This window comes from Mustela putorius, unplaced genomic scaffold, assembly GCF_011764305.1.
Source record: "Mustela putorius furo isolate JIRA1106 unplaced genomic scaffold, ASM1176430v1.1 tig00000873_pilon_pilon_pilon, whole genome shotgun sequence".
Classification (NCBI taxonomy): domain Eukaryota; kingdom Metazoa; phylum Chordata; class Mammalia; order Carnivora; family Mustelidae; genus Mustela; species Mustela putorius.
In genome coordinates, this window is record NW_025421504.1 from 2,821,023 (window position 1) to 2,848,902 (window position 27,880).

The window sequence follows — 27,880 nt, forward strand, 5'->3', positions numbered from 1 at the left end:
TTAAATGGTTAACTTGTAGCTATATTGTGTTGTCTTTTTCAAAAGGAAAGGAAGCAGGGAAGATAGCCGGCTCCCAGCCTCACCCCTGCCCCCAGCACACACGCACACAGGCATGGATGTGATGTCCGCTGCTTTGGTCCCTTTAAAAAAGCGTTTATATGCACGTGACCACAAATAGTGACTAAACTGTCTCAAAGTGCACGTGTGTGGTGGCTTTCGGGAAGTCGCTCCCTCCACTCAGCATTGAGTCCGTGGCTCCTTCCTGCTGACGTGTTTGCCATCCGTCCCCTCTCTCTGCTGCCCGGAAATCTGCCGCCTCAGGCATCGCGCTCTTTGTCTGCACCCGCCGTTTCCTTGACGGATCCTTGGTTGCTGGCGAAGTGCCGACAATGCAGGGAACGCCACCGAGTGGGTCCTGGGCCCCGTCTCCTTGTAGCTGGGAGACGTGTGTGCACCTGGCCTGAGGGCTTGGGTTCAGAAGGTTCCAGATCCCGGCCCCAGCTCTCTGACCTGTCTGGGCCTTCCTATCCCACTGCCGTCTCCACTGGCCAGGAGATCGCCACTCTGCGCTTGTGTCCACGTGGGCGCGGGAAGGTGGCAGCCAGCCGCGTGTGAATCCCAGGCTCTCGTGCATCTTTCCTCCTGCTTATGAGGGGGGCGGACGGGGGAAGGCAGGAAGGCCACGGTGCGCCAGCGCCCGGACGTCCTCGTTGGCCGCGCTGCGGGGACCCTCTTCACGAGCGGTTCTGACCCACAGGCTCCACGGTGAAAGGCTGAGCAGCTGTGTTTGGGGCATGAGCCCTTGCTGCCCTCCGAGGCTCTCTGGCCATCTGCGCCCTCAGGCTGGCCTGGTAGGACTGGGGTCCCAGAAGCAATGTGGGGGCACCATCCTAGAAGAGGGGGCGCAGGGCCCAGAGGAGAAACCCTGCCTCACCTCTGAGGCTGGAGATGCTCACATCTGGCCACGGGGTAGCTCCTGGAGGTGGGAGAATGGGTAGGGGCGTCCCCTGGTCTGGGGGCCTCTGCTGGGCTGGAGATGTGGGCTCCTGTCCCCTCTCTGGCACTTTGCTGAACCAGTCCTGGGGCCAAGAACACCCACCTTACCCTCCTTGATGGTCCTGCCGCAGTGGGCTGTGGAGGGTCTCCTGGGGCTGTGCAAGGAAGCCATAGCCATGGAAGAGCTCACACAGCAGATGGGGAAACCGAGTCACCCAGCGGCTCACCGTTGCGAGGACAAGGACTGGGTGGCGTCACAAGCCCCCCTGTGCCAGATTCCCTGGGCTCAGGTCTGGGTGTACCCGTGTGTCGTTGCTTGCCTCCAGGGTCACTGGAAGAAGGTTCCGGGAGCCTTTACTGTCCTAAGACCCTGGCCTGTCCGTCCCGCTGCCCTCCTCTCCAGGCGAGGCTGGAGCCCCAGCAGAGCACACCCACCCTCCCGTGTGCTCCTGTTCAGGCCCGAGAAGGACCGGGCAGCAGCAACAACTCAGTTTATTAAGCCAATAAAATCCCAAGTTCATGAGCTGGAGGGTTTCCTGGCCTGAGCCTGGTGAGCTACTTGGGACACATGGCATGTCCCAGTCCTGGGAAGGGTCCTGTGCCCCGAAAGCCAGCCGCCACCTGCATCTCCTCTCCAGAGTGCGGTCTGCCCCACCCCCGCCGCGACCTGTCCCGGGCAGAGGAGCTCAGGCCGAGCCCTTGGGTGTCCTCACCACCCAGCCTGGACTCAGGATGGGGCCACTGAGCGCTCCAGTCCCCCTTCTCGAGACCCGCTCAGTTCCTGTCTCCCTGCCCCGCTCTCCCGCGCTCCTTTGTCTCTGGGACTTTTCCGGGTGGGCCGGACTCCGGGAGGCTCTGCGTCAGCTCCGGGGACACAGCCCCACCTCGCCGCACGCACAGAACCCTGCGCATCGATTCTGAGCACGAGTCAGCAGTCACAGTGCAGTAGCGCCGTGAACTGTGGCCTTTTGCTTTGTGGTTATTAGTACATCATTGGGACTTGGCAGCCAGCTGGGGGGTGGGTGCAGGGCAGGGCATGGAGGACAGGGCGTGGGGGACAGGGCGTGGAGGACAGGGCGTGGGGACCACTGTCCTGCAAATGCCAGGGAGCCCGCTCTGGTCGTGGGGCTGGACCGTGGGGTGCGAGGGGATGCTGGTGCCGGGCTGGGACTCGGGGCCAGCGCGTCCCTGGGCTCCTGACCCATAGTCCTTGGTGCCCCGAGGCGGCTGGTCCCTCACTGTCTCCTTTGTCCCTTCTGTGCCATCCAGGGGCCCAGCTTCTCTAGAAGTGCAAGCCGGAGAGGCCCCAGAGGTGCTGAGTCAGCCATGGTTCTCTGGAGAAACAGAACCAGTGGGAGCTGGCTAGCTATGGACCGGCCCACCTGTCTGTACCTGTAGCTCACTGCCCCGGGTGCGACAGAGAGAGACAGATAGGTGGGCGGTGGGGGATGGATGGATGGATGGCGGATGCATAGGTAAAGAAGGAATTGGCTGGTTCAGGTTTTGGTGCGCGAGGTTAAATGTCTAGATAGACTCTCCAAGGTCTGCACGGACTGCAGATCCTGGTCAGCGCCACAGCCCTGGACTCTGGCCCAGGGCTGGGGAACCCAGATGAGTTACGGGGTGATGCTGGCAATTTGTCCCCAACAAGGCACTGTTGACTGCACAGGAGCGCTGGGGCCCATGTGGGGAACAGGCGACACAGGCCATCCTGCTGTTGCTGTGCTCACTGCCAGCTAGGCCCCGTGGGCATGGCCCCCCGCCTCGGGTCCCGGGCCCAGTCTGACACGGTGGCCTCCCCGCAGGACAGCAGCGAGTGGCTGGGAGCCTTGAGGTGTGAGCGGAGGTGCTTTGTTCTAACTTCTCCCAGCCTGATGCGTCCTCGGCTGCGGCGTTTCAAAGACGCCGTTCCCATGACACTGTCCTGTGGTATTTTTAATCAGGAGCGCGGGAGAGCGTGTGTCTGATGCACTCCAGATATTTGGAGATTGAAAATGGTTTTGTTCTCGTGTTTTCTTTTCCAAATGCAGCGTTAAGTCAGAACGGCCAGAGGAAGATCCCGCCAGTCTTCCCCCTGAGCGGGTCCGCGGGCCTCTCCGGCCGGGAACCCGTCTCCGGAGCTGTCCATCGGCAAACAGGTGCGTGCCCTTTCTCCTCACACTTCTTGCCCCCCCCCGGAGCTGGTTCATGAAGCCGGGCTTCTCAGGGTGGGGGTGGAGGCCGCGGGGGCGTCTTCCAGCCGTGGGCGGCAGTCTCGGCAGTGCGGCCACTGGGTGTCGGCTGGGGGAGCCCTGGTTGGTGGAGAGGAGGGTCCCCGCCTCCCCCTGCTGCTCGGGTCCTAAACCCTTCCGTGTTTTTCACCTGCCCTTACTTGGTCCCATCACTAAAATGCAAATCAGCGAGTGTATAATAGATAATTAATAGACTGATCAGCCGGCAAGGGAGCTAAGTAGATAAATAATTTTAATCATCCTTGGGCTGCCCATAAATTCCCTCCCTGGCTTTTTATTAAACTCTGTTTACAGGAGTCTTTCATACTGCATGCTCTTCCGCAAAACCCTTCCTTGGCGTCTCCCACCGGGCCTGACCTGGAGTGCAGGCTCCGCGCGACAGCCAGGCCCGTCCCCAGCAGGGCCCAGCTCTGGCACAGGTGTCCAGAAGCCCTGCCCAAGGAATAGAGGTGGGGGGCAGCAGGGCAGACGGCACTCAGCCCCCCGAACCCACCCTCTGCTCCCCGGCGTGGCCACAGCCTATGTTTAGACAGACCCAGAAGCCTTTATTATGCTTGGCGCCTGTGCTGTAGGTATGAGCTCGTTCTCCTCCCGGGGAGGCCTCCGCCTATTAATAGCCTTGGCTGAGGCTTCCTCGGGGCTCCGAATGCCAAGAGAGAAAGTGGGTTAATAAATATAAAAGAAAACTCCCGTAAGAGGGCCTGGGGCCAAACTCTCTCCCAGACTCTCCAAGAGTGGTGGCTGACAGGGCCCAGAGGGGTGCAGGGCTCCTTGCACGCCCGACCTCCTCCACCCAGAGGTCCGATGCCTGGCGGGCACATCTGGACCACGGTCCGAGAAGTCTCTAGGCTACGCAGCAGCAGGGACGGTGGGGGCGCTGGCGGGGAAGGCTGCCGTCCGGGTGGGGCAGAGGAGGGGGTTCGAGTGTGGCCTTGGAGATGCGGTGGCTGAAGCAGACAGGGAGGCATCCTTGGCTCTCCTGGTTCCCCTTCCCACTGGTGCCATCTCTCCGTCGGTTTTTGCTCCCGGCCTTGGGCACTTGGAGGATGAAAAAGAAGGAGGGGACGTGGCCCTGGGGTAGTTGCTGAACAAGATGCCTGTCTCCGCACCTCCCCCCCCCCCCAGAGTCGCAGCAAGGACAGCTTCCCTGAGTTAGAATCCCCTGCACGAGGGCAGTAGCCTCCGAGGGAACAGAGCAGGGAGGGGACAGGGAAGCTCCTTGAGGACAGGTGTGCCCAGGGTCCGCTCACAGCTGGATTGCAAAGCGTCCGCTGCACGAGGCACCCGCAGGCACTCCCCATAGCCGTGCAGGCCGCCCCTGGGCTGGTGAGTTTGCAGCTAACCCTGCAGCGTGCCCTCGGCTCAGGGAATGGTTCTGCCCCGGCCTCGTTTATTCTCAGCCTGGTGCTGTGCTGGCTCACTCCTAGAATTTGTGCTCCTTAGGGGGGGAGTGGCACAGGGCGGTCCCTGCCACCCGCTCCTTGGTGGCCAGGCTGAGGCTCCCTCCCAGGGGCATGGCTGCTACAGAAAGTTCAATGCAGAGCTTTCGTCCCATGTTGGGTAAATTCTCTCCCAGGGAAACGAAGTGAGACCGTGGGTGTTCGTCGGTGTTGCTGGGTTTTCGCAGTGCGACTGTCCTAGCTGCTCCAGCAGGACAGCGGACAAGGACAGAGCCTGGGTGGCCTCCTGCTGCTTCCCGGGCTGGACACAGGGGTCCGCGGCAGGCCACCTGGCCGGTCCACTGGGCTCTCACCGCCGGGTCATGTGTCCTCGGAGGGCGGCTGCTTGCCTGGGGCGGAGAGAGAATTCAGCCTGAACAGGTGGAAAGGCGTTTTTCCAAGTTCCCCTCAGTGGAATTCAAGTCTGGACGACGGCCCAGCGGGGACTCCCTGCCCTGTCCGGAGTATATTTAGCTCCGAGCTGCTCGCCCGCCTCGCTGCGTCCCGGCCTCACTGGCTGAGCGGGAGGAAGCCCAGCCAGGGAAGAGGCAGAAAGAGCAGACGGGGCAGCGTTCCCAGGTGCCGCATCCCTCCCCTCAGCTCAGGGCAGGCTGGAGGGGCGGCAGGCGAGCCTGCTTTCGTTACGGTCTGTCCTGGGCAGGCAGACAAGGGGGACAGGACGGGAGCACAGGGAACCCGAGAGCAAGGCCTGTCGGGACAGCTCCGCATCGCACTTTTCTGGTCGTTCAGTGGACAAGTTTAGGGCTTCTTTGTTTTTGCTCTGGGGGAGTCGGGGCTGGGTATAAAGAAAAAGTGACCATGAAAGGCAGGAGTGAACGGACGGTCAGCCAGTGCTGGGCACACAGCAGGGCCCTGGTGCTCTGGCGCAGCTGTGACAGGAGCTGGGGTGTGCTCCCCTCTATCAGGAGGCCTGTGGGTCCTGGGGGGCTCTCGCCCACTGCCCTGCTTGAACCTCACACGCCCTGTGGGGGTCAGCTCCCGCTGCCCACGAGGCCCTGGGGGCCGGGAATGGAGGGGCCACCACCGGTGTCCACACCTTCCTGGGTCTTCTGACCCTTGCTCAGCTCAGCGGGGCAGAAGTGGTTTGTCCGTGAGCTGACAGCGGGCCTGGCTGTGGGGTGTGGGGCCCGACGGGCCTCCACGGCATGGGGCTTGTGCAGCACAGAGAGTGGAGCCTGCAGGCAGGGTTCCCGGGCCCGGGAAGCTGAGGAAGGACACCTGCCTGTGTGCTTGGGTCCGAGTCTACACCAGACACGTCTGTGTGCGAGTGTGAACGTGCGTGAGATGGGGGCACTCCGGGCTGGCGAGGACTTTCCGTCTTAAAAATCCTTTCCTGACCCAAAACACAAGGGAAATAGGAGGAAGGTGCTGTCACAGTCAGAACTCCTACTGTGTCACGTGATGTCACACCCGTGGGATGCCATGGGACGTCCATGCTGGCGGGGACTTGGGGGCCGTCTTGGCCAGCTCCTTCCTCTTTGTGCCGAGAAGGAGAGGGGGCTCTGCCGGCCGCCGGCTCGTCCCAGGGCTCACAGCCGGTGGTGGTGGCTGCTCTGCATCTGACTCAGGACCTTTGAGGGCTGGCTCTCCTGCTTCAGCTGTCGTCAGACTGAAAGGGACACTTCCTGTGCCTGGTGCACCTGCCGGGCTGGACAAGTAGTAGGGAGCTCCTGCTTTGCTTTGCCTGCCGTGTCTTCCTGAGCTGAGCTCCAGGCGCCTGCAGGTGGGGGAGGGAGCTGCCTCCTGCTGGCCTCGCCCCCCTACTCCGGCCCCAACCCCTGAACCCCACCCCCTCGGGAGGCCCTGCCGTATTGCATGGGCGCTGGCGGAGAGCAAGGACCACATCGTCCTGGCTCCCTAAGCCCAGAGTGTCTGTGTCATGAGGGTCTGAGGAAGGAGCCAAGTGCGAGAACTTGCTTCTCTGGCAGACACGGGTCGTGGAGCCCGGTCCTGCCCGGAGCGGCACTCTGGGCCTCAGGGCAGGAGAGCCCCCGCGCCTCCAGGGAATGTCAGAGCTGGGAGCAAGGGGGTGGCCCTTCAGTTCGCCTCCTCCCCTGGGGCTAGAAGGCTCTACAGGCTTCCCTAGCATCATTGCTTTTCTTTTTAAATTAAAGCGAACTTTTCGTTAGGGCGTGAGCGATAGATCTGTGGCAAGTCTAGACAGGACAGCGAAGGGACAGTCCCAGGGTCGGAAACCACCGCTGCGTGCATGGGGCAGAGATGGGGTCGCACCGCGCGCTGGTGCTGTCCTTGCCACCGGCACCTTCGGGGGTGCGTTCAGCTGGATTCTCCCCGTGTTCACCGACCGCGCGCTCCTTCCCCGCGTGGAGCTGTCGTCACGCAGCTACCCAGCCCCGCAGCTGTGCTGCCAGGGACCAGCACAGGCATTAGCCTTCAACCCTGTTTCCAAAACTCTCTGCCACACTTCAAGAAACCAGAAGATTAATTTCCCAAATAGGAATTAGGAGATGATTATTCACACCACAAAGGAGTCTGCAAACATCCCCTCCTCGGAGCTTCTTTGATAAACGGGCTCCTCCGGGGCATTCAGACATGCTCGGATGCAGGAGAGCCCAGCACGCGGCCGAATGCAGAGAGGGCGCACACGGGCCTCACGCCGCCTCCCTCCCCGCCTCCCCGGCGCCCGCGCCAGCACGCTCACACTCACAGGCGCGTGCACTGCACGCAACGTTGGGAAGCTTTTTCTCGTGGTCGGCTGGAAGGCGATGATAATGTCCTTCATCACGAGTCTCATCTGTGTATCGGGTGGCCTGGTCCCAGCAGCCACGACTGGGGAATAAACGACCCCTTCCCCGTAAAGGATAAGGCGAAGTCGCCGTTGGCGAGATGAGGGCGGCCCGTGACTCCGGCCGCGTCACTCACGGAGAAGTCTCAGGAGAGACTCGGGGGAGTTTCAATAAAACCAGATCTGGAAACCCCAAATCCCAGGCTGCAAGCTGGCGCCCACGGCTCGGCACCAGGGGCTTCAGGTGGTGTCACCGTCCCTGACGCTGTGACCTCCCCTCCGAGCATCTCCGCCTGACGAGTCGTCTCCACCCAAAGGAGAGCAGGGGCCCAGCCAGGGGAGCCGGTGCTCATGGGCAAGGGCTCTGCGTGCGTTCACACGGCCCCAGACGGACAGTCCGCCCAGGTTTCCGATGTATTTGCTTTCGGTTTCAGGCCACTTGAGTGGGATTTGCAGTTTAATCATAAACATAAAAATATATATATATGATGTGTATATTTTTAGAATAATCTATTGAGTTCATATAACATGAAATTCACCAACTTAAAGCCGACCATTCAGTGGCCTTTCGCACCTTCGCCATGAGGTGTGGCCACCCCCCGACCGGTTCCTGAGCGACCATTCCCATCACCGCCGACTAACACCCCTCACTCAGGCGTGTTTACTAGTGTTCAGTTACTTTGCTTTGAAAGGTGCCCTGCCGGCCGCCAGCCCTGCCCCTCCCTCCCCTAAAACTAGCGCTTGAGGAAGCAGAGCAAGCTGTACGGTGCGTGAGGTCTGGAATCCAGCATCACTTACTTTTCCCAGCGCACATGCCCGGGGGTCCCGATGGAGCCGGCAGCACCCAGTGCGAGGCCTGGCTCTGTCTCCTACCAGCCAGTGATCCCAGGCAGTGAGGTGACCTTCGTGCCTCCTGCTGTGCCGTGGGATGAGAACGTGCCTGACGGGCTGTCTGCGGGAGGGGGGAGCACCGTCGTCCGTGAACGGGAGGGGCTGGTGCCCACCAGAGAGCGTGGTGGGTGTTTGCGTCGTGTTTGATACTTTTTGGAAGCCAGCCCAGTTTAGCAGTGGGGGCTCCTATACCAACTTCAGTGACACTAACGGTAGTGAGTTCTGTTAACCCACTGCCATCGGACCAGCCACTAGAACTTCACTTTGGGTTGTGGTAAAACACACAGAACAAAATTCAGCGCCGTAACCGTGTGTAAGTGCGCCGTTCGTGGGCACCAGGCACATCACGAGGCCGCGTAGCCGCCACCACCCGCCTCCAGAGTTCTCTCCATCTGGCAAAATCAAAGCTGTCCCCATCAGTCCCTAACCCCGCCTTCCACTCCCGACCCCCGGCGCCTGCCGTCCGCTGTCTGTCCCGGGAGTGAGGCCCCAGAGACCTCACCAGCCTCTCTGGCTGACATCCTCTGGGGTCGCGCACACTGCGGTGGCGTCAGGATTTCCTTCCCGTTCAAGGCCGAGCAAGGCTCTGTGGAGCTGAAGGGCCAAGCCGCGTGGACCCGCCATCGTCAGAGCCCCGCCCGTCTCTCGGCTGCCGCGAGCCCTGCTTCTCCACGAGCGTGTGTGTCTGTTCCTCTGTCTTGACATGAAGGAAATGAAACGGGTTTGGAAACCTGCTTTCCTATGGGGTTCTCCCGTGCTCCACTGTGCACACGCAGGCACACACACGCACACCCTCACACCTGTGGGCCACAGGCCCAGGGTGGCAGCCTCAGCAGCAGGCCACCCCCACCCAAGGCGGTCTGTCCGGGTGCATCTCCGCGGCTGTCCATCTGGAAGACAAGTCCACGGCAGGCGGTTTTCCTCCTGCCTTTGGGTGAGGCTCGTGGGGCCACGTCGTCCTGGGAGATTCTGTGTCTACTAGCTAGTAGACCCAGCTAGGTTCCACGTCCTGATGGGAGATTCTGTGTCCTATTAGCTGCTCACCCAGCTAGGTTCCACGTCCTGATGGGAGATTCTGTGTCCTACTAGCTGCTCACCCAGCTAGGTTCCACGTCCTGATGGACGACACAGGGAAGCAGAGGTCCAGAATGACCCTGTGGGAACTGGGGAGGGGAGGCCAGAGACCCCCAAGCACCCGCTGGGGCTCCCGCGGGCTCCCTTCTGAAGGGAAGCGGCTTCTAGCCAGGACCGCCCGCTCGCTGGGACTGAGTGTTCAGCCAGCTGGCGGGCGGATTGAGGAAGGGACGGTCCAGGGGCCCACAAGGTGCCAAGAGTCCGCGGCGGGGAACAAAGCCTCCTTCTCCAGGAGTGGGTGCAGGAATCGGGGGCCGTGTTTCATCCTGACGGCCCCGAAACCCCCGTGGGAGGTTCTGTGTGTAAATCTGCGTGACCACAAAGGTGGGATCTTCTGGGAAGGAATCACCGAAACGTCCGGCCGTTCTCTCCTGAGACCCGTTTGTTTCTTCAGGAAACAAAAAGCAAGATGAGTCTGTGCTTCAGCCACCGAGCCCTCCGGCGCGGAGTCAGCGGCAGCGTGACGTGGCCTCCTCCAGAGCGCTCCCTCGTCAGCCCCCGGAGCGCACGGCTCACCCGTGCTGCGGGCCAGCCTCTGCCCGGGGGACCCCCAGCCTGGGTGTTCTAGAATCACTTTACCCACACATGGATGCCAAGGGGTGAAAGTCTTTACTGTGCGTGTAGAAGTGAAAGATCCTTTTGCTGGAAATCAGGGCTGTGGTTTGACAGCGTCGGGTCTCCTGTTCTGGATGACGTCACCGGCTTTCTTTTCCATGCGCCCCAGCTCTCCTGGACTTCCGGTGCTCCCGTAGCAGCGCTGGGCTCGGGCTGCCGTACCCAAACCTCAGCCTGGGAAATACGTTTGCTCCGAGTCCTGGAGGCTGGACGACCAGGGACGAGGCGGCAGCAGGGTGGTTCCTTCTGAGGCCCCTCTTCTGGGCGGGCAGACGGCCGTCTCCTCGTTGCGTAGTTGTCCCCTGTGCATGTCTGTGTCCCAATCTTTTCTTATAAGGACACCGGGCACATTGGATTTGTTTCTCCCCACCCACCGCAATCACCTCATTTTAACTTAAATCACCTCTCTAAAGACCCACCCCCAAATCCAGGCACCCCATGGTGCTGGGGGTCAGATCTTGCCTATGTGTGTTTGGGGGACACGATTCAGCCCGCGACAAGGCCCGCGGCTGTCCAGTGTGGTACTCGGGCTGGCTGGGCCCTGTCCCCCTGGGTGTGCATCAGGAGTGGTGCCCCCATGTCCTCCTGTCTCCTTGGTCCCGGGTGTGGCCTCTCATGCACTCGCTCGTTTCCCGTGCCCACCCTGCGGCCCCGCGTCCCGCTGCCTCCGGCGCGGGGACTGTTTCAACGATGCTGAATCCAGACAAGCCTCTCCAGTTACAGACGTGTGCCCTCCCGCCTCTGAGCCTTGCAGTCAGCAGGCGCTGGTGCTCGGATGAAGCCACCCCAGCCCTCACCGATCCGCCAGGACAGTCTGTTTCCTCCTTCTCTCCCGCCACCAAGGTCAATACTGTGTGGCCTCAGGTCAGGGGCTATCTCAGCCTCCATGGAAGACCTCACCCTCTTCCACTTCCCCCGCCCCCCTCCGGCCAGCCCCACAAGCCACTCTCAGGGTGCGTGAGTGCAGGGCAGAGACGTGAAGAGGTGAGTCTCCGTCGCCCAAGCCACCTGGTGTGGGCCAGGTTCCAGGAAGGACTCCCCTGGTGACAGCAGGACCTCTCTGGGCTGCTGTCAAGTGAAACATTGGCTTCTCTGTGCCTTTGCCCTCACTGTTCCCTTGTCTCCTTAAACAGCTCATTGTCCTCCGATACTCAACCAGGGCATCCCCTCCGTGAAGCCCTTCTGGCTCTCCCCCTTCCCACCTCCCTGCTTCTCAGGCATCCCTTTGGCCCTGGGCTCAGCAGGCATAGAGTGGTGCCGTGCTTCCTGGCCTGGCTCCTCCAGAGGGAGCAGAGAAGGGGGCAGGAGCGACCACTCACCTTTGTCCCCTACCCAGCCCCTCCCAGTGCCTGGTGCCGTCTGGGCACCCAGGAGTGCTCTCGTGGAATGCAGACGTGGCTCCTTTGCCGTGTGGTGCTTCTCAGTGGCCTACCACCAGAGTAGCTCATCCCCGGGATCTTTTCCTTCTCCCAGAGGACACGTTCCATGTTCCCGGGCTGCCTTATAATAAGCTTCCCCGCCTCTTCCTCTCAGTGCCGGTTCGCTGTAACACTGCGGGGTCCGGTGCCTCACCCAGACGCATTCTAGAGCGGCCTGGTAGTGAGCTCTCCGCCGGGAGGAGCTTCAGGGATGGGACACGGACACCAGCAGTTTCCCAGACACGTGCTTTGCTTCACAATTCGCATGCTTACTGTTTCGTTTCGTTTTTCTAATGTGACCCTTCAGGTAATACCACGAATGGCTTCTCTACTCAACTCTCCAGAAAATGTCTAAGGGCATTTGGGGGGTGAGGAAGTGTGCTGGGCCACAGAGGTACCCTGTCAACTCCTGTGGTCCCCAACTCCCTGGCAGGCGGGAGTCTGTGTGCAGGTTGATGTGTCTGGTCACTTCCGTTGTGAATAAACCCCCACATTCCTGAAGAGGACACCCCGCCGTGTTCCACGGCTGGCATGGGGCCGGGGGACAGCCCTGCTGCTCCTCTGTGGCTTTGTTCTGCGTCTCTGCTTTTCTCACGGGGATCGGAGCCCAGCCTGCGCCGGAGGACCCCCAGAGCTGCCGGATGTGGTTGGGAAGTGTCTCCCTGATGCAATGGAGATGGCCCAGGAAGCAACAGGGCCCTGGAGGGGTGGGTCGCACCTGCTGGTGCAGGAGAGGACCCTGCCCCCAGCACGAGGCTCTCCTTCCCCTCCAAGTGCCGGCTTCCGGGCAGGTGAAAGGCGCCCAGAATATGGAGGAGCTGGCCGTGAGAGGCCAGAGCCCACAGAGGCCACGGAAAGTGCCACTGCCCAATCTCCCAGAGGTGGTCCAGGGTGTCCGAGGGCTGCCGTGAGCCACTGTCACTCGTCTCTTGTGTGATCTCAGCCCTCCCGCCCAGGAGGCCTTGGATCCAGGCATGGCTGCTCAGCAGAGGAGAGGGAACTGTAGAGCCCAAGACTCAAGACGGGGAGGGCAGCGTGCCTTGGAGGGCACTTGAAGAAGATGAACAAATAGAAAGAGAGACACTAACTGAAATCAGGAAAGCAGCACCGCCAGTGGGAGAGGGAGAGAAGAGCAAGAGGGGAGGGGGGAGGAGCAGAGAGGGGGAGGGGGAGGGGGAGAGGGTGGGGGAGGGGATACAGGGAGAAACAGGGGAGAGAGCAGGGAGGGAAGAGAAGGGAGAACGGAGGGAGAAGGAGGAGCAGGGAGAGGAGGGGGGAGGACAGAATGGGGAGGAGGGAGAGCGGGGAGAGGAGGGGGAGGGGAGGAGAGCAGGGAGGGAGAGCAGGGGAGGGAGGGCTGTAGTAAGGCGGCTACGGAAGAACCCCCGAGTCTGGGCATGGAGTCGTCTGCCAGGAGCTGTCCTGGGAGTGCAGGTCCCTAGGGAGGGCACCGAGGGGCGACCACTGTCCTTCAGGTCCAGGGCTCTGCTCTTCCCTCATTGTATTCCTTGCTGACATGCTCATTATGCTAATCACTTTTGCGTGTGTATCTAATATAAAGTCTGCCCATAACGTAATGAAACAGGGCTTGACGCTGGCGAATGATGTGATTATTACATAATGAGATTAAGTGACCTAAACCAATAAGAAAATCAAAATCAGATTGTGGTGTGTGTGTGTGTGTCTGTGTGTGTGTGTGTGACTTTGGTGGCTTTTGGGGGGGGTTAAAATTTTAAATTTTTTTTTTTGCTGATGGCAGGTCATTTTTTAAAAGTTCTTTTGTATTTTCTGTTTGAGTCTGTGCGTCTGCGCACTGGGGAGCCCCATAAATTCTGGGCTATGGAATCTGGCTGTGTCAGCAGTCGCGAAATGAATTGATATTAAGCGCAACAAAAGTCTCTAATTCGTCTCATGTCTGCCTCTGCCCTCCTCCAGCCCCTTCTCGACCCCCAACCCCCACCCCCCCCCCACGAGCTGTAATTGAGAAGTGGAGGAACAGAGCTGGCCGTCCACGCTGGGGATGACGCTCGCGCATCTAGTATGTAAAACCTCACTGTTATTTAGAGATAGCGCTGCCCGTCCCACCGCCCCGCCACAGGCAGGCAGACAGACACTCCCAGAGGTGCCCCAGCACCCCACGCAGCCCAGCACTCCCAGAAAGCACTGGCAGGGCACAGGAGAGTCATAGTACTTCCTGAGCTGGGCCCCCAGCGGCTGTTGCACCCACGGGTCCCTAGTAGCTGCTGCGAGGCGTCAGGGTTGGGGGCAGGAAACCCAGTGGGAACCAACAGGAATGAATGGCTGAGACTCGGGAAAACAACACACATCGTCAACCAACAACTTCTGCTCCTTCCGTCAGCACCTTACCTCGCTCACGCTCAGACCCCACAGTTTGGAGTTCGGAGCCAGGCTGCCCGTGGGAAGCCCCTCCCCCTTTCCTGAGCTGGAAGCCACTTGCTGGAAAGGAATTGGCTCCCGCCCAAAATGTACAGAGAGGCCAAGGCGGCAGGCGAGCCTCCCACCCTTCCTCCCTCACCTTGCCAGGCTGTGCATTAATTTTTTTCCTCTTGCCCTCCCCATAAAACGAATCTTGATTTAAGAAATCAGACCTGGCAGCTGTATCTCGTCCCTAACATGCTCCAGTTGCCAGGATCTGGAAAATCTGCTGTGGGCAGGCAGGATTGCCTCCGAATGCATTTCTAGCACGGTGGATTTAGTGAGCACGCACACAGCAGAATTTATCTGCATATGGCATGCCTCGTGGGCCCTTGCCGCGGGCGCCAGAGCAAACCGTAACCTCTGAGAGGACCCCCGAATCTGAGCACACCCCATGGTGGCTGTCCTCTCTCACAGAGCCCCCAGCACGGAACAAGTGCCATCGAAAAGATAAACGGGGCTCCTCGCAAGCCTTCTGCACGTCATTATCTCGGGGGAAGACCAGGCTGTTTGGACTGGGCCCTGGGCTTTTCCTACCCACCGCCAGGGGAGACCCTCTTCCTCCTGAGGAAGAAAACTTAGGACGTTATTCAAATGGAGGGTTGGTGGGGAAATGAATTAAAACCAGCGACAGGCAATCATGTTTTGAATTTGATGAAGGCGGATCGGCAGTGGCGTGAGCGTACAGAGGCACTGGCTGCTGTCTCCAGGTGATAAATGAGTGCCCTGTGTTTGGAGGCAGGGGGCGGAGATGAGCTGGGGCCCTGTCACCAGCCGCCAGGGGTGGAGGAAGCGGTAGCTCCGGGCACCTGCCGGCCACTGTCCGTGGTGCTGAACCCCTGCCCTCCGCTGCCTGCCTTTCCCTGTTCTCCCTAAGTGAAGGCATTGGCTAGAGTAGGACCCAGCTGCTTGACCCCGGGATTCGGTGGTCGGTGTGCCCAGTATAAGCTGATAAACTGCCCTCCAGTCCGAGATTCTGCCAAGGGGCTTTAGGGGTGGAGAAGCTATTAAGAAAAAGTCATCATGTATTGAAGGGGAGTAGAAAGCTGGCTTGGTTAGCCCTGCATTCCCAGCTGTAGGAGGCAAGTATGCGGCTGTGGCTGGGGAGCCCATAGCCTTCAGTGGGAATACTTACCTGTTTCGGTAGCTGGACAGGTGACCACACGTGAGGCTGTGTCACCGCTTCCCAAGGCTGCAGCACAATCCCACACTTGTCTGTCACCCCACCCCCACTCCCAAAGCAGCGGGTTAACGAGAGACAGCAGGCAAGGACCTGGGACAGTTCTGCGGCTCCCACGTGACCTTGGACAGGTCACTGCCTCCCCACGTTCTCAGTGTTCTCACCTGTAAAATGGATGTGATGAGACCCGCCCCGCCAACCTTGTGACTGTTGGAACGGACCAAATGAGACAGTAGCTTTAAGTGGACTTGAAAAACTGTGAACTATAGTGTAAACATATGGCTTTAATAATAGCAGCCGTGTAAAAGAGAAGAGGCTTCTGAAACCTCTGTGTCTGATATTCTAGCCAAGCAAGTGCTCCAGGGGCCTGCTTTTGGCAGGGGTGGGGGGAAGAGGGAGTAGATCTAAAGCCCCATAAAGCCATAGCAAGGCCTCCGGGAGGAATGGTCTCTTCTACCAACTCCCAAAAGAAAGGCCGGATTCCAAAATGAAGTCTGTTTTGCTTCTTACTTTGCTAACATAAAGAGAGCGGGTGATTTCTACCACCACCCCGCCCCCAGATGCAGCTTCTCCGAGGTGGAATCAGAATACAATAGTTAGAGGTCTCTGGTGGCAGAATTCAGCGGAGGAAAGAAAGCAAACGGATCTGTTCTAAGCATTTGGCATACCGCTGTTCTCTCATTATCCAGCAAGAGCAGCCCAGCGTTCCCCTCTGCAGCATCGAACACTTCCAGGGGCAGAGTGTGGGGAGTGTGTGTGTGTGTGTGTGTCTACAGTGCCAAGCGCCAGTGTCGGCATAAATATGTCATCGTTGTAGACTAACATTTTAATTCCTTCCTTCAACTGCTGTCTTTTAGCCCCTTCTCTGTGCTGGGGCCCCGCCAGGGGCTGGCGACAGCCTCTGTGTCCTGCACTTGCTTCCATCACAGCGGGGCACGGAGGGTCGAGATAGAGCCCAGCAGGGGCTCTCTGGCTCTCAGAGGGGTGCACACTGACCTCCGTCCCCTCGCTTCTCTCCTGGTCACACCTGTCCTCTGCTGTGTCCTGGTGTCACTTGAACTCTTGGCTCCCTCTGGCTTTTAAACAAACCCTCCCCCCTTCTTCTCTTGGCATGATTATTGGAAGATTTGTAACAAAACAGAGCAATTCCAGACAGCTGGTCACCAACACAAGCCTCTGAATGAGGGATTGGGAATCAATGGTGGGGCTCTAGTGTCTGGCCTTGGGGATTCTAAGTTGTAGAATCACACTAGGTTGTGGGAGCTTGTGATGGTCCAGTTCATGTCTCCAGCCCGGGAGTGAGGCTGAGCATCGTGAAGTCCAAGGTTTTGCTGCATGGTGACGTCTCTATGTGAGACTTCCTAAGTAACACACTGTCCCAGTTTCCCTCGGCCAGCCTGCAAAGGCAGTCCACTTTCTTCCTCCTGAACATAGAGGAACCACATGGGGCCATCCAGAAAGGCTCTGGGAGTGGCCAGGGGAAAGGGCCAGGTTCCCACTGTGATCTGTGCTTGCAGGGGCTCCCCCACACTCCCGCTGGCCCCTGAGAACAGAGATCAGAGGAGCCTTCAGAGAAACTTCGGTCCTGCCTGCCCAGGATGTGAGCCGCTGTGGCTCTGCAGGTCTCATCACTGATGCCACGTGGGGCTCTTAGTTTTGAGGGGCTGCCCTAACCACCCAGGGCTCTGGGCTGTGCCCTCGGCCCCATTCCTCCCGCCCAGCGAGGGAGGAGCCTCCCTGACCAAGAGCTTTCCCGAGGCGCTTCAGGGGACTCCCCTACCTTGCGCGTAGTGCCGCACCTCCGCTATTTAACTGCAGGCACGTGGGCCACCGACCGCAACCCCACAGCAGCTTCCTTACCACCCATGCTCCGACTCAGCCGACGAAGCTGTCCCAGAATCCAAAATGCTTCGCGGCTGAGAGAGCCGTGGCTCTTGCCCTGTGCCCAGGACACACACAAAACAGAAAATAACCTCACAAAGGGACTCCGGTGACCGTATGCTTTACTGCCCTGGCCATCAGAGCTGACAGTTCTGCTATTTATTTTAAAACATATTATTCCTTCTCTATTAACTTAGACTCGTTTGGGGCTCGCTGAAGAGCCCCTTTCCATAACCGCGAGCTGGCTCTGTGCCGCGGCCCATCACTCCCCCGGTCCTCAGCTCCTCCCCAACTCATCGCTTCTCCTGCAGCCTGGGGAGGCCGGGCAGGGGCGTTAGGAGAGCTTAGGTGCAACGTCCTTCTAGAAACACAAGAAGTTGTGTGGACCGAGCTGACCCGCCTCACCCCAGTACCTGTCTAAACCCACCGGCCGTTTCTGGGAGAAGGTGGCCAGCATTGTCAAGGGCAGAGTGGCCAGAGCTGAGGGCACAGGCGAGCTGACTTTGCATGTATGGCAGAGCCTTTCCATCCACTTGTCACCAAACCCAGAAAAGGAGCCTCTAGGGGTGAAGTGAGGTGCACGTGCTTGTCCACCCGCCGCGTCAAAGACTGGAGCTTCTCTGATTTGGGCAAACCTTCAGCCTCAACGTCCTTTATTTTCCCTGGGCCTGAGCTCAGAAGGCGTCAGCGAGGGTCGTTCGTGTCCACACTGGATTTTGTTCACTGGCTGCTTGTGCTTGGGACCCCTCCCATGACAGCGTCAAGGATAAGCATCACGTGACAAGCGCATGTGGAAAGGTGCGTCCAACTGAGGCAGAGACCCGCACGTGGGCCGTGCCGCCGCTGCCCTTCAGGAAGCCTGTGGTTCGGGTACGACACAAGGAATCATGCACCTCTCCCCAGAGGAGGGCAAGGCTCTCCCCACCTGACCCCTAGGCAACCCCAGCGCCTTAGAAGGTCCTGGCCACCATCTGCACACACTGGGGTTGTGTGTCTCCTCCTATGTTCAGGCTGAGCTCCTCCGGGAACGCACCTGTTGGGGGGAAGGGGGCCTGTACTTAGGGCAGGATCCTGCTTTGCTTGCATATCCCTTCTAGAGTGGGATTGGAGCGGTCCCCGGCCACCCCCAGCCCAGGGTTATTAGTTATTTTTAGCAATCAATGTTATTGATGCCGTGTTCACTGGAGAAAGCCACCAGAGAGCTGTTCTTCCAACTCATTACATTTAGAGTTGAACTATCCCCTTTTTATATAAATCCTGACACATAAAGATAAAATACACCACTTTCTGGGGGAAGCTCTAAACCAGAGGCTGAGAGCCAAGAGGCAGTTGTAAAGATGACTCCAAAGAAGGGGACCCGGGAGGCCCGTCCCCTGAGCCGGGGAGCTGGGCTGGGGCTTACAGTCGTTTGTGGGGAAGAATGGCCCCTGGGAGGGAAGGAGAGAGGGAACAGAAAAGACGGGGGTGCTCTTGGGGGCCTCAAGTCTGGGTGGCCGGGAGTGAAGGCGGGGGCTCACGGCCGGGGGCAGCAGCGGTCAGCTTCCCTGCGGGCTGCTGAGGGTCGGCAGGGCCGCAGCATCTCTGTGCCCAGTGGTCAGTGACACTGGTCCCTGCCTCCCTGTCCACCTCCAGGGGAGACACCGAGCCTCGTCCTCAAGAGCTCTCCACGGGCCTCGCCATGCCGTGCCTTCAGCTTGTCAACCTTGAAGGGACAGAGCCTTGGGCCGGCAAGGGCTCCAGAATGGCTCGAGCTGATGACTCGGGCCAGAGACCACAGGTGGGGGAGACGCTGTGCCAGACCCACCAGAGAAGCCCCTCTCTCTGCCTCCGATGGGGTTTCTTTGGGCCCGTGATGGGCAGCAGAAGGCTGGAGAGCACAGCTGTGGTGGAGTAATTTCCCAGATGTGAAAGCGATAGGCGGTGCCCAGGGTGGACGTCACCTGTCTCCCTTGAGGGCCACACCCTCCCTGGCACTCTCGTCCCCGTCCCCGGCACTCGTCCGGCCTCATTCTGCTGCTGGCATTCTGTCCACACCAAACAGCTCCGTTTCTAGCTCAAGCCGCTCTCCCTCAGGATCCGTGCCTTCCGTGAGGCGTTTCTTGTCCAGAACATGCTACTTCTCTCTCTCTGATGCACTCACATCAGGGAGGGTGTACGGTCAGACCCATCGGTCTGGAGTCATCATCCAATCAGAGGGAGCTGAAACACGAGGTGAATGAAATGCGCTGGTGGAGTGTAGCCGTGGGCTGAGAAGGCCGGCGAGGCAAACACAGAGGCCAGGGACGCAGAGGGAGCAAGCGGACACGGGCTGGAGAGCGGGGCCCCCAGGGGCCCCCAGAGCTTGAGGGGGAGGGAGTGATCGCTGGAAACAAGGACGTTCTGTGGCTGGGGAGTCTCGGGACAGCAGTTGACCAGAATGGAGGGGCCGGAAGCCCGGCTGCAGGAGACCAAGGGTGAGGGGCGGGGGCAGCGTCTCTGCAGTCACACTTCCGGGAAGACAGGTGGGGGGGGACTCTCTTGGGCTGGCAGACCTGTCTGCACCTGTTGCTTTTCTGTGTTTTGCAGGCTTTCATTTCCCCATCAGACCTCCCCGGGGCGGGGGGGGGGGTTGGGGGCACCTTTTCCTTTCCCTTGTGAGTGTTCCATGGCGTCCAGCACCCGTTCTAGGTGCTGGGGGTCCAGGAACGCCCGTGGCACAGACAGGGGACACGTAGTCCTATGGCGGGGAGAGAGGAGAGCAGGGGAAGTAAAGGGGTGAGCAGGTCTCGCCGAGGGGACATTCGAGCACAGACCTGACGGTGGACCAGGGCGCCGCGGGCACACAGCCGCAGAGGGAGGGAGGAGGGCGGGCTAGATCGGGCGGGGCCCCCCGAGGGCTCTGCCCTTGTGTTGAGTGACGTGGGGGTCGGGGGTCGCGCAGGCGTTCTGGCAAAGACGCCGTGCTACCCCGTGCGTTACGCTGGCTGCCTTGTGGGGACCTGACGGTGAGTCATGGGCCCGATCGGAAGCAGCTTGACCAGGTGGGGAGCTTTTGCTGGGCCTGTGGGGGTCCCAGTGGAGGCCACAGAGGGTGGCATTCCATATCTGTTTCAAAGGTGGACCCCTGAGTGTTTGCTGATGGGTCGGGAGTGGGGTGTGAGAAGAAGACACGGGTCTCAGACGCCCCCCGTGGCTGTGGTCACACGCGGAGAGTAAGCGGCAGGTTGGGTGGCTGGCTCTCAGGGATGTGGTTCTAGACGTGCTGAGTATGGGATCCTTGTAGGCGGGAGGGTGAGTAGACAGGTGGATATACTAATTTGGGGTCCGGGCCAAGACGCTCACCCTGGTGCTTCGTCGGGGCTTGGCAGGGAGGACCTGGAGTGTGCTTTGGAAAGATTGCATGGCTGGCGATCAGGGGGCAGCTGGTGCCTCTCCCCTTTCTCGATGGGAACACTGAGGCTCAGTGAGTGAGACAGAGTCACTGGTCTCGTGTTCCCACTACTGGCCTGGCCCATCTCTGTCCCCCACCCGCCTCCTGCAGCCTTCAGCAGCTTAGCCTGGTAGATGGCCCAGGGCCGCACAGAGCATGGCAGAAACCAGTCTGAGTCTCAGAACCCCAGGACACACAACTGATCCCGCAACACAGGGTCCAAGGGCACCATGTTAGGGCCAGGTTCTGGGCAGAGCATTCTGAGCAAGTTTGAGAGGGCAACGACATGGCGCTGTTTCACAGCTCCTCCTCCCTGTTCCCGCTTCCTGCACCTGCACGTGCCCACGCCCTGTCCCTGACACAGCCACAGTTCGAGGTGCAGGCAGGGATCCGGCGTGAGCTGGGATGTGGGCCGCGAGCGCAGGCTTTTTACCTTCGTCTCCGTCACACTTTCCTTGAAATCGTCCTGCCGTGGGCTCTCAGCGCACTGCGGCGGAGAAGGCGGCCCCCCACCCCCACCCCTGCCCCCAGAAAACGCAAGTGTTTGCAGATGGGTCCAGAGCCTTCCAGTTGTTGAGGACCAAGGACGTCCCTGAGTGCGGTCAGCAAGCGGGTACAGACCCCAGATGCTGAAGTCGTGTGAGCCAGGGAGGGTGAGGAGAGGCCACGCAAGGCCCAAGGAGGCGCCCGTGACCCTATCCCCACCAGCCCCCCATGGCCAAGTACAAACGTGAGATGTTCGGGGGCTGGGAACATGCAGGCAGCTGACCCAGCTCCCCCCGCTCTGCACCCCGGTATAGTCTCCTAATTTCCATGGGGTATTCCTCATTTCAATTTCATTTTCGAAGAGTTTATTGTGGCGAAACTCATGTGACATAAAATCCGTCGTTTCAAAGTGAATAGTTCAGTGGCACGATCTAGTTCCAACGTCGTTTGTGGCAGGAACCCCACTCCCAGTGTCAGGAAACCCCCAATTTCCCCCTCCCCCAGCCCCTGCCAACCACCAATCTGTGATTCATCGCCGTGGATTTAAGGATTCTGGAACATTCCGTAAGGATGGGCTCACGCCACGGATGGTCTTTTGCACTCGGCTGCTTCTGTGCAGCAACGCTCCTGAGGTTTGTTTGCGCTGTGCATGTGCCCGGGCTGCGTTCCTGGGTTTTGTGCCCAGTAAGTGGTGAGGATGCCGTTTTGTTCACCCGCTCACCTGCGGAAGGGCACATGGGCTCCTCCCGCCTTCCCACCCTCGTGCGTCTGCTGCCGTGAGCGTGCGTGCAGGAATGTCCCCTTCAGGATGCACTCGACACCGGTGTGTGTCACGGGGGAGGGGGTGTGGAGCCTTCTCTCCACCCCCCAAGGCCCGGCAGGCTAAGGGAGAATTCTGGGGCCCTGCTCACAGGGTGCGGTGGGATCAGCACCCCCCGGAGCTGGTATTCTGTGGGTAACCGTTGCTCTACGGGCACCGCCGCCACAGAGGAAAGGCAGGCGCATTGGTGCTCTGTGCTGTAAGCATGCAGCTCCAGGGAGGTAGCCGCGGTCAGGGAGGTAGCCGCGGTCAGCGGGACCTGCGCCCCGGGAGCTTCCAAGAGGCTGTCGCTCTTGCCCGGATGCCATGGGGTCTGACCGTCAGCTGCCAGCACACAGTACAGAGCCTGATTCTCAGGGGACCCCGGCTGACCAGCCAGGCCCAGGTACCTGCTGTGGACCTAGTCTCCCGTCTGTGGCCTGGCCTGCCCGGGGCTTCGGGGAGGCTCCCACCTTGTGGGTTTTGCCACACACATCCCCAGTCCCCCAGGGAGCAGAGAGGGAGAACGCTGAGCTGAAGCACAGAGGGTGTCCCGGGCACCCTGCTGAGCCCACCCCTCCATCTCTCCCCCTCCCCGACTCAACGCAAACCTAATCTAGAGGAAAAATGAATCAATTGAAACCCAATTTCCTTCTCTCTTTGCACAGACACTCCACACTCAGGGTCTCCTGTGGGTTGGAGAAATGCCGTTCAGCCAGAGGCGGGGGAAGCTCGGCGTTTTCCGGGGAGAAGTGTCTCCTGCTGGTTCTCCGTCCTGGGAGCCAAAAGGCAGGGATCTCTCGGCCTTAGTGTGGGGTCCCCAGGCACAGCAGTGCACCACGGTACAGAGGCCCGTTATCTGTTTGATGGAAAGCTTCAGAGGGCATCCTAAGGGGTCTCCCAGGAGCCAGTGGTCCTCATTCATGGACATCTGTTGCCTCCGTGCGAGGCCTGCGGTAGGGAGGGAAGCTTCTTCCCAGGCCCTCATCTCGCACGCTCTGTGTCCAAGGACGAGCACAGACACGTACCTGCAGGTGCGGACGCGATGTGTCCCACTTGCCCAGGCTTCCATGGGTGCCTGCAGGGGTGTGAGGACTGGGGGGTGTGCTCCGGGGGCCCCTGTTTGCAGGACACGTCCACCTCCAGGAGAGTGGCTGAGCTGGGTGGATGCCCCACTCCCCTTGCCTGTCCCCACATGGCCTGGATCCCCTGTCTTCCCGTCCCCACACCAGGGGAGAGGACCAGAAAGCCGAGGCGCCGCCCCAGTAGGGGGCTAGCTTGGGGCCGCGAGGACATGGTGCCCTGGGGGCAGCGGGTGAGGCAGGAAGAGGCAGCATATTAAGCTCTCACACATCAGGAGGAAACCAGCCCAGGGGGTACAGACTCACCGCACAGCTAGGAAGGATCAGGAGCAGGGCGCCCAGCGCCTCCCCTGCAGCTGCTTCTGCTCGGCGGGCTTTGCCAGCCTCCAGGAGCAACTGCAGGGGAGGCAAGCTGGGTATTGACATCGGGGCGTCAGGAGGGCGGCGGCCTCCATTCTGGGCAGCACTGCCGATGACAGCTGGTGGCGCAGGGAACATGGCTACAAGAGGGGGCCAGGGCCCTGCTCACTGAGTCTAAGCCCTGGAGCGGAGGAGCCAGGGACTGGCAGACTCCCAAGAGGTGGGACGTTCTAGGAAGTTCCAAGAGGAGGGAGCCAACCAACCTCTACAGTGACAATCACTGTAGCCCCAGGTGACATCGGAGGGTTCCTGCCAGCAGAGACATGAGACAGGCCGTCTGTCAGTGCATCAGCGCCCGGCTCGCAGGAGGACACCGTGCCACCGGCCCGTCCGCGTTCTACACAGGACAGGTGTACACCCTACCAGAGCTGCACACGGAAACGCAGACCGAGGGGCGGAACCGCGTTGAGGAGCACTGTGGATGGTCTTCCGGAAACCACAAGGACGCAGCGCGGTGCCGGTAGAATCCAGCTTCCCTCGTGCAGTTAGAAACCGACCTGCTCGTTGTTGCCCACTTGGTGGAGAGGCTCTGGGGCAGAGACCAGGTCACGCTAGAGGGTGTGGAGCCGCTGCTAACTGGAGACGGTCTGAACGGTGATGAAGCATCTCTGGGATCTTCACGTGACCCCGTGTGAGCGCGGGACTACCAGTTAGCACCGTGTCCGTCCCCACAGACCGGGAAAGCGCCCTGGGACCTGTGGGCAAGTTGACTGTGTCCTGGGTGTCCACTTGGCTGGGGCAGGAAGGGGGGCCCCAGCTTTCTGACACGGAGCTGGGAGGAAGTCGGGGACCCAGAGGACGGTGTGGTCTCTCTGCCCAGGGCCGCCTGGTGGCTGGCGCTCTGCCAGCCCCACCCCCTTGACTCTCTGACCCCCCCCGCGGGGCAGCGGGTGCCTCTCCCGTTTCTCGATGGGAACACTGAGGCTCGGTGAATGAGACCGTGTCCCTGGTGTCACACGGACAGAGCACCCGGGCAGGGTTTCAAATCCAAGAGCGTCTGCAGAGCGTGGGCTCCTCTCCTTCTGAGCGCCTGGGCCTGGACGAGATGAAGGGCCTCTCCGGTCCCTCCACGGCCCCGTGACCTGCAGGACAGTGCGGAGTGAGAAGGCCCAAATCTACCCTCAGGCCTGTCCCCGCAGTCTCGTCCGCTCCCGCGGGGTCCCCGATGCAACACCATCTGAACCCCACTTTCGTGACTCCTCTTCCGATCGTTGCTTTTGTTTTCTGAGCAAGACGTTCACATTGTGGGTGTAGGGATAAACACGAACATTCAAGGAAGTTCTAAACGTCGTCCCCCAGACTTGACCCAGATATTTTTCAGCCACCGAACCGCTCATAGACGAACGTGCAGCCCTTCAGCGCGACGCTGTTTGGGAGCCCGACCGTCCACATTAGGCACGTGCCCATGGACAGACACGGACACTGCGTCCTCAGAGCCCAGAAGCCAGTGAAGGGAAAGATAGGTCTTCTGGAACAGAGCGAAAGTCTTTTGTTTTAAAAACACTCATTCAGTTCTAGGAGCCGGGTCCAACCGTGAGGGCACCCCATGATGCAGGGGTCCGTGCCCTGCAGACCTTGGCTGCGATGCTCCGAGGGACTCTGGAGACCGTGGGGCACAGGCGCACCCCCGCACCGGGCTCTGCAGAGGCCTCAGCAGCTCCTGCACCGGCAGCCCGTCCCTGGGGTCCGGCGCCTTTCCCAGTCCAGAGCGCATTCACGTGTGGAAAGTAGGAATGCTGTCTTAGCAAGGGGACGCGTCCGTCTACTCCCTTTCTTCTAGAAGCTCTGACAACGGAGCGAGGACAGAAAGCAAACACTGCTGACAGCACTGCTCCCCGTCCATATGGCAAAACCTCGGTGACTCTGGCAGAGTCGCCTTCCCACCCACCTTGGTGGCTTTCCTGAGAATGGGAACTTCCCGAGCCCGCTCCAAAGGCAGAGTCACTGGGATGGCGTGGGGTCGGGGCGAGTCCTCCTTCTGTCGGGGCTCCTGCTCCTGCAAGCTGAAATACAGGAGAGCCCTGGGCTTTGACCTCTGAGACGCAGGCGCTGGCGAGCACCAGCTGCTGCTGGGGGACAGTCGGGCCACCCTCCCTCCAACCCGCGCAGGCCCAGGAACGGGGGCAGGCTGGCCCCCGCACTCGGGCCCGCTCTTGCAATGTGTGCCGTGGGTGGGTGGTTCACCTGGCTTGGAGCAGGCAGGACAGCAGGTCTGACCCAGGTCCCCAGGGAAGGTCCGGGGAGGTGGGGGAGGCCTGCCACGTCCTGAGGGGTCCGGGCAGCCCCAGGGGAGCAGGCTGCATGCTCCGCCCTCCCCCAGCAGACAGGGCCTTTCCCCTCAGCGCCCCTCCCTGGCTCCAAGCTGTGACCCTCCCCGCCCTCCGCACGTCCCCCCTTTCCTGGGATCTGGCTCGCAAATGCTCCCCAACCCGCTTCCAGCTAAGCAAACGGAAGTGCAGCGAGCCGGCAGCTCCGTCCGTCCGGCTCTGAGCGGCTGGTCCAATCCACTCTTGTCATTTTTCATTCCGAATGAAATTAAGCTCCGGAGAGCAGAAAAGAACCCTTTTCTAAAAAGGAAATGCATCAGCGAATCCCTTAGGGGGCAAACGTTTTGACATGGAAGTTTTCCTGTACTTCATTCAGCCGGGCTGCGAGGCTCGAGGCTGGCGCTCAGCACGGCCCCCACCCCTCTTCTCCCCCGCCTGTGTTTTCAGTCGCCTTTCCCTTTGATTTGTATTTGCAGGAGAGCCCCTCTCCCGCCCCACAGCACCCCAGACCCGGCGCCCCCGTCTCCCTGGCCCTCTCCGGAACTGCCCGGGCTGGCGGTGAGTGTCGGGCCCTTGGTCAGCACTATCTCAAGAAGCGAATAAAACTACAGCCCAACACAGCAGCCTGTGAATTACTGTCCTCCCGCCGTCCCTCCCCGCCGCCGGCCCTGCCTCTCCAGATCTGTGTGTCTCAGCAAAGTCCGAGGACCAGCTCGGCAACGAGCACATTAATGGGCTGTGTCTGCGTTGATGCGTCTGTTCTCAGCCTGATGGCTGCCCCTGTCGGTGACGGCTCCCCCTACCCCCCCATGAGGGTCTCTGAACGCCCGAAGCCGGGGCAGCATGGCCAAGGGAGACGGTGCACATACTCACTCACCTCAAGAAAAACAGTATCTGGGGCGCCTGGGTGGCTCAGTGGGTTAAGCCGCTGCCTTTGGCTCAGGTCAGGATCCCAGGGTCCTGGGATCGAGCCCCGCATCGGGCTCTCTGCTCAGCAGGGAGCCTGCTTCCTCCTCTCTCTCTGCCTGCCTCTCTGCCTACTTGTGATCTCTCTCTCTGTCAAATAAATAAATAAAATCTTTTAAAAAAAGAAAGAAAGAGAAACAGTATCCCCAAGGCCACTGAATGATTTTAGCCTCTCTCGATGTATTAAAAGCCCTTGAGGACACCAGTTAAACCCATGCACCAGCGGGTGTGAACCCCACAATGACCCCCCAATGTGGTCCCTGGGTAGGACATGCTGGCCGTGTGGGGCCCTGAATGCCAGTGCAACCCCCAGAGGGGGGTAGGGCCATCCCCACGTGACCACACCCCAGCACCCGCCCTTCGGTGCCTCTCATCGTAGCGCCGCACCCCTCCTCAGGGGCCTGAGGCCCTTCTCATTCCACGGGGAGGGAAACCAGAACCTGAAGGTCCCAGGGCCATGAGGCTGGTCTGGGCCAGGGACTGGAGGCTCTGAGCTACCAGGGAGGGGGTGGCACACGGTCGGCAGGGGACACGGGCATCATGCTGGCGGTCCCCCCACACACACACTTGGCTCAGTGCCTCGTCTCTTCTCCCAATTTATGGAAGGCTCTGCCTGGGATGTTCTAGACAATGCATGATGGACAGCAGAGCCATGGCCACATGCCCACAGCTTCTCCAAAATGGAAATGTGGGGACACCGTGCATGGCTGGCCTGCCCTGGCTTCGTGCTGTGTCCCCAGCCTCAGGAGGACACGTGGACCTGCGTACCCGAGGGGTGCCAAGTAAACAGGACATTCGCCATGTCCCGCTCTGCTCCCACACAAGGGTGTGCATACAGCCTGGCCTCTGGTCCTGTCTTCCAGAAACCTCCAGCCCATGGGTCCCGTACAGCCGGTCACGCACCTGTCAGTCCGTCGCAACTCCCAGTAGAACACAGTCCTGCCTGAATGAGTGCTCCCCTCCAGAAGCGTCCCAGGGAGGCCGCGCACGTCCAGAAGTGCCCTTGGCTGCTTAAGGCAGGTGTGATGCGCCCCTAGGCCGGGCTTGCCGGGCTGGTCGGGAAGGTCCCAGAGTGACCACGGCAGGCCCGGTACTCGCTGATGCTGCCTATGTGTGTGCGCGTGGGCATGGGCGCCTGCGTCCTGTCCCCACCAAATCCACAAGTTCCGGAGAACTGCATCTCATCTCCGCCAGGTCGGTGCCAGGCCTGTTCTCGCACTGCGCTCAGCAGGACTTACGTGTTTTCCTTTCTGATGCATCGGTGGTTTTCATACAGAGTCGTGTGTGTGCACGTGTGTGTGAGCACACGGCCTCCAGGCCTCCACGTCCGCCTGCAGCGGCTGCTGGGGCTTCCTGTACGAGCAGGTGACGTTCATCCTGGTGATGTGCGGCTTTTCCTCTGGACCACCCCCAATGCTCTAGGGAAGGCCATGCGCACACACGCGCACACACACACGCGCGCA

At 60.3% G+C, this 27,880-nt stretch overlaps 1 protein-coding gene across 3 annotated transcripts in view; it reads left to right on the forward strand.

Annotated features, from left to right (window-relative positions):
- The first annotated feature begins 3,041 nt into the window (after nucleotides 1-3,041).
- The window catches only part of RBFOX3 (RNA binding fox-1 homolog 3), a 181,205-nt gene continuing 156,366 nt past the window's right edge, over nucleotides 3,042-27,880 (forward strand). Inside the window, exon 1 of one of the 3 annotated variants that reach the window (XM_013054345.2) lies at nucleotides 3,042-3,134. The gene's annotated coding sequence lies outside the window, so the exon portion shown is untranslated. The remainder of the gene's footprint in view (nucleotides 3,135-27,880) is intronic. The other 2 variants (XM_013054343.2, XM_013054344.2) reach the window with 2 other exon arrangements.